Raw genomic sequence first — 13058 nt, 5'->3', positions numbered from 1 at the left:
TCTCTTTAAGAATTTTCCACAGTTTGTTGTGTTCCACACAGTCAAAGGCATTAGTACAGTCAATTAAGGAGAAGTAGACATTTTTCTGGATTTTTTTTTTCTTGCTTTTTCTGTGATCCAACAGATGTCAGCAATTTGACACTCTGACTTTTCTAAATCCAGCTTGAACACCTGGAAGTTCTCAGTTCATGTACTGTTGAAGCCTAGCTTGGAGAATCTTGAGCATTACTTTGCTAGCATGTGAGATGAGTACAATTGTGCGGTAGTGTTGAACATTCTTTGGAATTTCTTTTCTTTGGAACTGGAATGAAAACTGACCTTTTCCAGTCCTGTGGCCATTGCTGAGTTTTCCAAATTTGCTGGCATATTGAGTGCAGCACTTTCACGGCATCATCTTTTAGGAATTGAAATAGCTCAGCTGGAATTCTATCACCTCCACTAGCCTTGTTTGTAGTGATGCCTCCTAAGTCCTTCTCGACTTCACACTCCAGGATGCCTGGCTCTAGGTGAGTGACCATGCCACTGTGGTTATCTGGCTCATTAAGATCTTTTGGTATAATAATTTTAAAATATTTTCTATATAAATCGTGGAGAAATAATTAATCCTTTCCTGTGCATGAGCAACAAAAAATAATTTTTAAAAAGTTAGTAATATTTTATGCAAATTTACATGCACCCATGCATGCACCCATTCTTTTTCTGTTGCATTTCTGTTCTTTATAAATCCCAGAATTCTAATATGGTCTATTTTTCATGATTTCAATAAAAATGACTGACACATTTAGAAGTGTTTAAGCTGCATTTTTAGTATATTATTTAAAGATGAAAGCTTCTCCTCTGAATAGACATTATTAATAAACATTCTTTACTTGAAAATTTATCTATATGCCATTTGAAAGACATTTCCAGAGACTAGATTTTGGTTACACAAATTCAAATCTTGTTTTTCTTCCACTGCTCACACAATACCATTATTGTTATCTGAAGGATAACTTCATATTGTTTTAAGACCTGTGGCCCAGTGCTTTTATATTTTGTCATGGTGATTCTTTACAGTGGGCAGGAATATTTCTGGAAGCCATTCTTACACTGCCCCATTTGGCAATAAGCTAAAAAAGAAAAAAAAAAACTAGACATTTCTCCAAAGAAGACATACAGATGGCTAACAAACACATGAAAAGATGCTCAACAGCACTCATTATCAGAGAAATGCAAATCAAAACCACTATGAGGTACTATTTCACGCCAGTCAGAATGGCTGAGATCCAAAAGGCTACAAGTAATAAATGCTGGAGATGATGTGGAGAAAAGAGAACCCTCTTACACTGTTGGTGGGAATGCAAACTAGTACAGCCACTATGGAGAACAGTGTGGAGATTCCTTAAAAAACTGGAAATAGAACTGCCTTATGATCCAGCAATCCCACTGCTGGGCATACACACTGAGGAAACCAGAAGGGAAAGAGACATGTGTACCCCAATGTTCATCGCAGCACTGTTTATAATAGCCAGGGCATGGAAGCAATGTAGATGTCCATCAGCAGATGAATGGATAAGAAAGCTGTGGTACATATACACAATGGAGTATTACTCAGCCATTAAAAAGAATACATTTGAACCAGTTCTAATGAGGTGGATGAAACTGGAGCCTATTATACAGAGTGAAGTAAGCCAGAAAGAAAAACACCAGTACAGTGTACTAATGCATATATATGGAATTTAGAAAGATGGTAATGATAACCCTGTATACAAAACAGCAAAGGAGACACTGATGTATAGAACAGTCTTTTGGACTCTGTGGGAGAGGGAGAGGGTGGGATGATTTTGGAGAATGGCATTGAAATATGTATAATATCATATACGAAACGAGTCGCCAGTCCAGATTCGATGCACGATACTGGATGCTTGGGGCTGGTGCACTGGGACGACCCAGAGGGATGGTATGGGGAGGAAGGAGGAGGGTTCAGGATGGGGAACACATGTATGCCTGTGGTGGATTCATTTAGATTTATGGCAGAACCAATACAATATTGTAAAGTTTAAAAATAAAATAAAATTTAAAAATAAATAAATAAATAAAAAGAAAAAAGAAAATGTCTGATAATTAATATTTAGTTTTCTTTTCTATTCTGAAAATGTTCTGTCTTTCTTACAGGTAAAAATGTTAGTCATCATTTTCCAAACTCACATAACTCCCACTAATATTTGTTATTAGTGAAATATGCACTACTAAATATTCTTACAGATGATTCACCATATATTCAGAGATGGATGATAAATAACACTTTATAAGTTTTTGATACACAAACTATAAATTTTGTTTTTATATGGAAGACTTTAGAAATATCAAATACATGTTCTTGATCTTGCCCTCTGTTGGAAAACAGCTATATATGCCAAAAAAGTAAAAACATCTGCTCATGTTCTTCACCAGAGAACCTATTAATATTTCTCAGAATTACTGGAAATTCAAGCAGGGGAATATTTCTAAGGAATTGTGGAACAGAAAACATTTTCCCTTTCTCAACTCTTTCTTTCCTTGCCTTTCCCTCCTTTCCTTTTAGTTGGCTCCATACAGGTATTCATAGCATCCATACACTCTCTGACCCATGAGGACATCAACTTCTGATAGATCCACGCACAACGTTTTGCTTTTCATTGGCATTTCTGACAGGCTTCACAAAGCAACACGCACCTGACAACCCAAAAAAGAATTATTTTTTAAGAACCTGTTCAGAACAAGTAAATGTTCGCTTCTGATTATATAAGACATTTAGCATGAAATAGTTCTGATTTATTAAAGAAGTAATAAACAAGGAAGAGACATTTTAAACAGAGGGTAGGTAAACACAAACTTGAGAAAGATATCAAGACAATTGCAGCTTCTAAAGTTAAAAGAAATTTAAAGATGCAGCAGTAATCAGCTTGCAATCTAACAGTAATCAGCCCCCAATAAGAATGTGAAGGGGAGTGACCAACATGTCAAAATAGTAAAATCCTGAGCTCACCTCCTCCTGTGGGCACACCAAAAGCAAAACTGTTCATAAAACATCTGTCAATGAGAATGACCTGTATAGTAGCATAAAATATTTCCTCAAGTAATGATATAAGGAAGGAAACACAATAAGATAGGTAGGATGGGTAGAGATGCAATATAGCCGACACTCTCACCCCTGCTAAACCACAGAGGGGCAGATAATCACAATTGCAAAGAAATTGCAGAGATTCTTCCCAAGGAGAGAGGAAATCAAGCCCTACATGGGGATCCCCTGTCCTGGGATCATGCACTAGGAAGATGAGCCCCAGAATAACTTAATTCAGATAGCAGATCTTCTGTACACAAGCAGGAACTGGGAGGCTGTAGCAAATAGTGACTTGGTTACTAAAGAGCACGTAAGCAATCTCACATGCTCCAAGATATAGTGCTGAAGCAGAAGTTTGGAAGCAGCCTGGTTTAGGCACATTTACTCATCTTTGAGAACCTCCTAGAGAGGCAGGAGGCAACTGGGACTACCTCTGGGGACAAAAATTCTAGTTGTATCCATTTTGGAGTGGTCTTTCTACAATGAGGACACTGTTGCTGGATGACATCATTTAGGTGTCTTCTTTCTAACCTACTAGTACTGAGGTCATACCAGTGCACAAAGTTGCACTGGTTACACCAGTTTCAGGATTCCCCCTGCCATTACCTGTGATCAACCTTCCTGGGACACCCACCCACCAGCTGGCCAAGACCAGAACTGAGATAGTCCAAGCCATTGAGTCATCTGTCCCAGGGGTTGGCCCCATTCGCCAAAGGCGAGAAGCTCCATATAAGGCAGGGGCTGGCAGCCAGCCAGCACAGGGCTCAGCCCAGTTTAAAGAGCACACACAGCATTTCACATCAACACAAGAGAAGGGCCCACTTAATCCATATAGTGAGCACTCCTAGATGATCTAGCTCTAGTGAAAAGAGGGGATTCTGCTACTGAACCCATAGGAAATATCTACATAAGGCCACTTCTCCGAGATTGGGAAGGAGACCAAACCAGTCAGTTCTAAAAGAAATCAACTCTGAATACCATTGGAAGGACTGATGCTGAAGCTGAAGTTCTAATACTTTGGCCACCTGATGGGAAGAGTAGACTCATTGGGAAAGACCCTGATGCTGGGAAAGATTGAAGGCAGGAGGAGAAAGGGATGACAGGATGAGATGGTTGGATGGCACCACCAATACAAAGGAGATGGATTTGAACGAGGTCCAGGAGTTGGTAATGGACAGGGAAAACTGGCATGCTGAAGTCCATGGTGTCACAAAGAGTTGGGTATGCCTGAGCAACAACAACAACAACAACAACAAAATGTCTGAAATATATTGAAAGTGGAGGCAGTAAAATAGCCCCTTAATAAATGCTCTTTTTTTGGTTTTTAGGAAGGGCTGTGTCTTCTGGTAGTGTCTATGTTAATCCACCTCTGGGAGCTAGATGTAGTCTGGTACTTAGACAATGCAATGTTGGAAAAGGGATAAGAGGAATGATGAGGGGAAGGACTCTTGGCAAATGTCTGCATTATCTGGAATACAGTTTTAGATTGTAACCATAAGGCTGTGTATACATTTTTGTAAAGTACCTATGTTTTTTCTAGAAAAGGTACATTATTTTGCAATATGTAGTCCTTTTAGGGGTCTCAAAGAGTTGGACACGACTGAGAGACTGAACTGAACTGAACTAGACATCCTGAGGTGACAATGTATAATAAAAAGTAGAACTCTTCAGTTAACCAATGTGTAAATATCTTTGCTATAATTAATTATTTTAAAAAGGCAGCATCTTGGACATGGAATTGTTAAACCATCTCTGAGAAATGTACATCAGGACTTGTTCATTTAGGTTGGCAGTGCAGGGGCAGAAAGAAGTATAAAGTGAGGGCTGTATGTGGATGTATTCATGTTTATATTTTTATGACAACCATTGATGTGTGTATCTCTCTTGGCTGTACTATAAGAATGCACTGTTAAATAATTAATTTAATGGAAACATACCTCCTTGCAAATACTTTAATAGTTTAGATCGGATAATGAATCCTCTTAGAAGCATTATACTTGGTGTACTGTATTGCTTTATGTCTTATTTTTAATTTAACATTAATAGGATGTGGTGTTTTAATCATAGCTCTGCCAATATCTTTATCCAGAGGCCTGTTGCCATTTTTATCTTCTCTGAAAATTTTGTCACCAAGAAAAGCAGTATTATTTTTTCCCACACAGATTGAGTTGGTGTAGCATATTTTTGGTAATCAAAGTATTAATAGCTTTGGGACTTTGAAATGGTAAATATTCATGATGTGTGAAAGAGCATTTTACATAGCTCTATGATCTTTATTACATAAAAATGTGAAAATCACAAATGAGAAGGACATGTCAGATGGCAAACTGCTTGTGATTATGAATGATTTTGGTTTTGGCTTCTTGAGTTTTTTTAGTTTCCTATTATGCACATGTTAACTTTTAAGAAATAAATGTTATTTTAGAAACCTAAAAAAAAAAAAAAAACAACAACAACTTACCTCACAACTGTGCTCATTTCACATGTTAGCAAGGCTATGTTCACATCCCTTCAAGCTGGGCTTCAGCAGTATGTGAACCAAGCACTTCCAGATGTGCAAGATGGGTTTAGAAAAGGCAGAGGAACTGGAGATCAAATAGCCAACATTTGTTGGGTCATGAGAAAATCAAGAGAACTCTATAAAAACATTTACTTCTGCTTCATTGATTATACCAAAACTTTTGATTGTGTGGATCACAACAAACTGTGGAAAATTTTTGAAGAGATGGGAGTATCAGACCACCTTATCTGTTTCCTGAGGAACATGTATGCAGATAAATAAGCAGCAGTTAAATCTGGACCTGAAACATGTGACTGATTCCAAATTGGGAAAGAAGTATGGCAAAACTGCACTTAAAAAAAGGGAGGGGGGGGAGGAGCTAAGATGGCGGAGGAGTAGGACGGGGAGAACACTTTCTCCCCCACAAATTCATCAAAAGAACATTTAAACGCCGAGTAAATTCCACAAAACAACTTCTGAATGCCGACAGAGGACATCAGGCACCCAGAAAAGCAACCCAAGTCTTCGAAAGGAGAGAGAAGAAATACAGCTCCACCCACCAGAACACCGACACAAGCTTCCCTAACCAAGAAACCTTGACAAGCCACCTGTACAAATGCACACAGAGCGAGGAAATGCCACAATAAAGAGAACTCCACAAACTGCCAGAATACAGAAAGGACACCCCAAAGTCAGCAATTTAAACAAGATGAAGAGACAGAGGAATACCCAGCAGATAAAGGAACAGGATAAATGCCCACCAAACCAAACAAAAGAGGAAGAGATAGGGAATCTACCTGATAAAGAATTTCAAATAATGATAGTGAAATTGATCCAAAATCTTGAAATCAAAATTGAATCACAGATAAATAGCTTGGAGACAAAGATTGAGAAGATGCAAGAAAGGTTTAACAAGGACCTAGAAGAAATAAAAGAGAGTCAATATAAAATGAATAATGCAATAAATGAAATTAAAAACACTCTGGAGGCAACAAATAGTAGAATAACAGAGGCAGAAGACAGGATTAGTGAATTAGAAGATAGAATGGTAGAAATAAATGAATCAGAGAGGAAAAAAGAAAAACGAATTAAAAGAAATGAGGACAATCTCAGAGACCTCCAGGACAATATTAAATGCTACAACATTAGAATCATAGGAGTCCCAGAAGAAGAAGACAAAAAGAAAGACCATGAGAAAATACTCGAAGAGATAATAGTTGAAAACTTCCCTAAAATGGGGAAGGAAATAATAACCCAAGTCCAAGAAACCCAGAGAGTCCCAAACAGGATAAACCCAAGGCGAAACACCCCAAGACACATATTAATCAAATTAACAAAGATCAAACACAAAGAACAAATATTAAAAGCAGCAAGGGAAAAACAACAAATAACACACAAGGGAATTCCCATAAGGATAACAGCTGATCTTTCAATAGAAACTCTTCAAGCCAGGAGGGAATGGCAAGACATACTTAAAGTGATGAAAGAAAATAACCTACAGCCCAGATTACTGTACCCAGCAAGGATCTCATTCAAATATGAAGGAGAAATCAAAAGCTTCTCAGACAAGCAAAAGCTGAGAGAATTCAGTACCACCAAACCAGCTCTCCAACAAATACTAAAGGATATTCTCTAGACAGGAAACACAAAAACGGTGTATAAACTCGAACCCAAAACAATAAAGTAAATGGCAAAGGGATCATACTTATCAGTAATTACCTTAAACGTAAATGGGTTGAATGCCCCAACCAAAAGACAAAGACTGGCTAAATGGATACAAAAACAAGACCCCTACATATGTTGTCTACAAGAGACCCACCTCAAAACAGGGGACACATACAGACTGAAAGTGAAGGGCTGGAAAAAGATTTTCCATGCAAATAGGGACCAATGGAAAGCAGGAGTAGCAATACTTATATCAGATAAAATAGACTTTAAAACAAAGGCTGTGAAAAGAGACAAAGATGGTCACTACATAATGATCAAAGGATCAATCCAAGAAGAAGATATAACAATTATAAATATATATGCACCCAACACGGGAGCACCACAGTACGTAAGACAAATGCTAACAAGTATGAAAGGAGAAATTAACAATAACACAATAATAGTGGGAGACTTTAATACTCCACTCACACCTATGGATAGATCAACTAAACAGAAAATTAACAAGGAAACACAAACGTTAAATGATACAGTAGACCAGTTAGACCTAATTGATATCTACAGGACATTTCATCCCAAAACAATGAATTTCACCTTTTTCTCAAGCACACATGGAACCTTCTCCAGGATAGATCACATCCTAGGCCATAAATCTAGCCTTGGTAAATTCAAAAAAATTGAAAGCATTCCAAGCATCTTTTCTGACCACAATGCAGTAAGATTAGATCTCAATTACAGGAGAAAAACTATTAAAAATTCCAACATATGGAGGCTGAACAACAGCCTGGTTATTCAGGCTGCTGAATAACCAACAAATCACAGAAGAAATCAAAAAAAAAAAAAAAATCAAAATTTGCATAGAAACTAATGAAAATGAAAACACAACAACCCAAAACCTGTGGGACACTTTAAAAGCAGTCCTAAGGGGGAAGTTCATAGCAGTACAGGCATACCTCAATAAACAAGAAAAAAGTCAAATAAATAACCTAACCCTACACCTAAAGCAACTAGAAAAGGAAGAAAGGAAGAACCCCAGGGTTAGTAGAAGGAAAGAAATCTTAAAAATTAGGGCAGAAATAAATGCAAAACAAACAAAAGAGACCATAGCAAAAATCAACAAAGCCAAAAGCTGGTTCTTTGAAAGGATAAATAAAATTGACAAGCCATTAGCCAGACTCATCAAGAAACAAAGGGAGAAAAATCAAATCAATAAAATTAGAAATGAAAATGGTGAGATCACAACAGACAACACAGAAATACAAAGGATCATAAGAGACTATTATCAACAATTATATGCCAATAAAATGGAAAACGTGGAAGAAATGGACAAATTCATAGAAAAGTACAACTTTCCAAAACTGGACCAGGAAGAAATAGAAAATCTTAACAGACCTATCACAAGCACAGAAATTGAAATTGTAATCAAAAATCTTCCAGCAAATAAAAGCCCAGGTCCAGACGGCTTCACAGCTGAATTCTACCAAAAATTTAGAGAAGAGCTAACACCTATCCTGCTCAAACTCTTCCAGAAAATTGCAGAGGAAGGTAAACTTCCACACTCATTCTATGAGGCCACCATCACCCTAATACCAAAACCTGACAAAGATCCCACAAAAAAAGAAAATGACAGGCCAATATCACTGATGAACATAGATGCAAAAATCTTTAACAAAATTCTAGCAATCAGAATCCAACAACACATTAAAAAGATCATACACCATGACCAAGTGGGCTTTATCCCAGGGATGCAAGGATGCTTCAATATCCACAAATCAATCAATGTAATACACCATATTAACAAATTGAAAAATAAAAACCATATGATTATCTCAATAGATGCAGAGAAAGCCTTTGACGAAATTCAACATCCATTTATGATAAAAAGTCTCCAGAAAGCAGGAATAGAAGGAACATACCTCAACATAATAAAAGCTATATATGACAAACCCACAGCAAACATTATCCTCAATGGTGAAAAATTGAAAGCATTTCCTCTAAAGTCAGGAACAAGACAAGGGTGCCCACTCTCACCATTACTATTCAACATAGTTTTGGAAGTTTTGGCCACCAATCAGAGCAGAAAAAGAAATAAAAGGAATCCAAATTGGAAAAGAAGAAGTAAAACTCTCACTATTTGCAGATGACATGATCCTCTACATAGAAAACCCTTAAGACTCCACCAGAAAATTACTAGAACTAATCAATGATTATAGTAAAGTTGCAGGATATAAAATCAACACACAGAAGTCCCTTGCATTCCTATACACTAATAATGAGAAAACAGAAAGAGAAATTAAGGAAACAATTCCATTCACCATTGCAACGGAAAGAATAAAATACTTAAGAATATATCTACCTAAAGAAACTAAAGACCTATATATAGAAAACTATAAAACACTGATGAAAGAAATCAAAGAGGACACTAATAGATGGAGAAATATACAATGTTCATGGATTGGAAGAATCAATATAGTGAAAATGACTATACTACCCAAAGCAATTTATAGATTCAATGTAATCCTTATCAAGCTACCAATTGTATTCTTCACAGAGCTAGAAGAAATAATTTCACAATTTGTATGGAAATACAAAAAACCTCGAATAGCCAAAGCAATCTTGAGAAGGAAGAATGGAACTGGAGGAATCAACCTACCTGACTTCAGGCTCTATTACATAGCCACAGTTATCAAAACAGTTTGGTACTGGCACAAAGACAGAAATATAGATGAATGGAACAAAATAGAAAAGCCACAGATAAATCCACGCACATATGGACACCTTATCTTTGACAAAGGAGGCAAGAATATACAATGGATTAAAGACAATCTCTTTAACAAGTGATGCTGGGAAAACTGGTCAACCACTTGTAAAAGAATGAAACTAGACCACTTTCTAACACCATACACAAAATAAAACTCAAAATGGATTAAAGATCTCAACGTAAGACCAGAAACTATAAAACTCCTAGAGGAGAACATAGGCAAAACACTCTCTGACATACATCACAGCAGGATCCTCTATGACCCACCTCCCAGAATATTGGAAATAAAGCAAAAATAAACAAATGGGACCTAATTAAACTTAAAAGCTTCTCACAACAAAGGAAACTATTAGCAAGGTGAAAAGACAGCCTTCAGAATGGGAGAAAATAATAGCAAATGAAGCAACTGACAAACAACTAATCTCAAAAATATACAAGCAACTCCTACAGCTCAACTCCAGAAAAATAAATGACCCAATCAAAAAATGGGTCAAAGAACTAAATAGACGTTTCTCCAAAGAAGACATACAGATGGCTAACAAACACATGAAAAGATGCTCAACAGCACTCATTATCAGAGAAATGCAAATCAAAACCACTGTGAGGTACCATTTCACGCCAGTCAGAATGGCTGCGATCCAAAAGTCTACAAGCAATAAATGCTGGAGAGGGTGTGGAGAAAAGGGAACTCTCTTACACTGTTGGTGGGAATGCAAACTAGTACAGCCACTATGGAGAACAGTGTGGAGATTCCTTAAAAAACTGGAAATAGAACTGCCTTATGATCCAGCAATCCCACTGCTGGGCATACACACTGAGGAAACCAGAAGGGAAAGAGACACGTGTACCCCAATGTTCATCTCAGCACTGTTTATAATAGCCAGGACATGGAAGCAACCTAGATGCCCATCAGCAGATGAATGGATAAGAAAGCTGTGGTACATATACACAATGGAGTATTACTCAGCCATTAAAAAGAATACATTTGAATCAGTTCTAATGAGGTGGTTGAAACTGGAACCTATTATACAGAGTGAAGTAAGCCAGAAAGAAAAACACCAATACAGTATACTAATGCATATATGTGGAATTTAGAAAGATGGTAACAATAACCCTGTGTACGAGACAGCAAAAGAGACACTGATGTATACATCAGTCTTATGGACTCTGTGGGAGAGGGAGAGGGTGGGGAGATTTGGGAGAATGGCATTGAAACATGTATAATATCATGTATGAAACGAGTCGCCAGTCCAGGTTTGATGCATGATACTGGATGCTTGGGGCTGGTGCACTGGGACGACCCAGAGGGAGGGTATGGGGAGGGAGGAGGGAGGGGGGTTCAGGATGGGGAACACAGGTATACCTGTGGCGGATTCATTTCGATATTTGGCAAAACTAATACAATATTGTAAAGTTTAAAAATAAAATAAAATTTTTAAAAAAAGCTGGATTATTTAATGGCAGAATGTGAAGAGGAACTAAATAACCTGGTGAAAGATGCAGAGTGAAAAATCTGGCTTGAAACTGAACATTAAACAAACAAACAGAAAAACAGATCATGACATCTGACCCCATATCTTCATGGCAAATAGAAGGGGCAAAAGTGGAAGCAGTGACAGATTTTATTTTCTTGGACTCCAAAATCACTGAAGACATTGACTATAGTGATGAAATTAAAAGACACTCATTCCATGAAATGAAAGCTATGACAAATTTAGACAGTGTATTAAAAAGCAAAGACATCACTTTGCTGACAATGGTCTATAAAGTCAAAGCTACTGTTTTTCCAGTAGTCATGTATGGATGTGTCAGTTGGACAGTAAAGAAGACTGAGCATTGAAGAATTGATACTTTTGAACTGTGGTGCTGAAAAGACTCTTGACAGTCTCTTGAGCAGCAAGGAGATCAAGCCAGTCAATCTTAAGGGAAATCAACCTTGAATATTCATTGGAAGGCCTGTTATTGAAGCTGAAACTCTAATATTTTGGCTATTTGTTGTGAAGAGAGACTCATTGGAAAAGCTCTGTTGCTGGGAAAGAGTGGAAGCAAAAGGAGAAGTGAGAGCAGAGACAGAGCTTGTTAGATTTCATAACTGACTCAATGGACTTGAATCACTCATGTAGGGCAGAGGAAGCTGGCTTGCTGCAGTCCATGGTGTCACAAAGAGTCAAACACAACTTAGTGACTGAGAAGTGGGAGGAGTTGAAAACATCAATGGATAAATAACCTGACAAAAAAATCAATTAGGAAACAGTGAACTTAAGTGGACATTAGAGTAGATAGACTTACTGCTGCTACTGATGCTAAGTCGCTTCAGTCGTGTCCGACTCTGTGCGACTCCATAGGCAGCAGCCCACTAGGCCCTGCTGTCCCTGGGATTCTCCAGACAAGAACACTGGAGCGGGTTGCCATTTCCTCCTCCAATGCATGAAAGTGATAAGTGAAAGTGAAGTCGCTCAGTCGTGTCCAACTCTTAGCGACCCCATGGAATGCAGCCTACCAGGCTCCTCCATCCATGGGATTTTCCAGGCAAGAGTACTGGAGTGGGGTGCCATTGCCTTCTCTGAGAGTAGACAGACTTAGATATCTACAAAACATTCTATTCAAAAGCATCAGAATATACACTGTTTCAAAGCACATACAGAACATGCCCCAGGATTGATCATGTTTTGTAAGACCACAAAACAAGACTTAAGTAAATTTAAAAAAATAAAATAAAATTTAACCAAGCATCTTTTATGACAGGAGTAAGAGTAAAAAGTCAACTATAGGGGAAAAAAACAAACAAACATAGCCCTAGGGGGCTTGGTAGGCCAAAGTAGATCATTTCATCATGCCAGGAGAAACAGGTCTTACTTGGAACTGAACCTCCAGCCCCTCATTTCCTGCCCCATAGCTAGCCAAAGTGGCAACCACCATTATTCCAGGAGAAGCCTTGCACCTTCATCATTCTAAATCCAGCTCCTTGGGGTGCTGCCCTACCACTGGCCAAGATGGCAATTACCATTTTTCCAGGGTTAATCCCAGATCTATCAGGTTTCCTGTTTCAA

The sequence above is a fragment of the Bos grunniens genome, chromosome 19 (assembly GCF_055505025.1).
Source record: "Bos grunniens cultivar Pamir isolate PY7600 chromosome 19, Bosgru_T2T1.0, whole genome shotgun sequence".
Taxonomy (NCBI): Eukaryota; Metazoa; Chordata; class Mammalia; order Artiodactyla; family Bovidae; genus Bos; species Bos grunniens.
The sequence above is the reverse complement of the archived record's forward strand: the minus strand, read 5'-3'. Positions refer to the sequence as shown.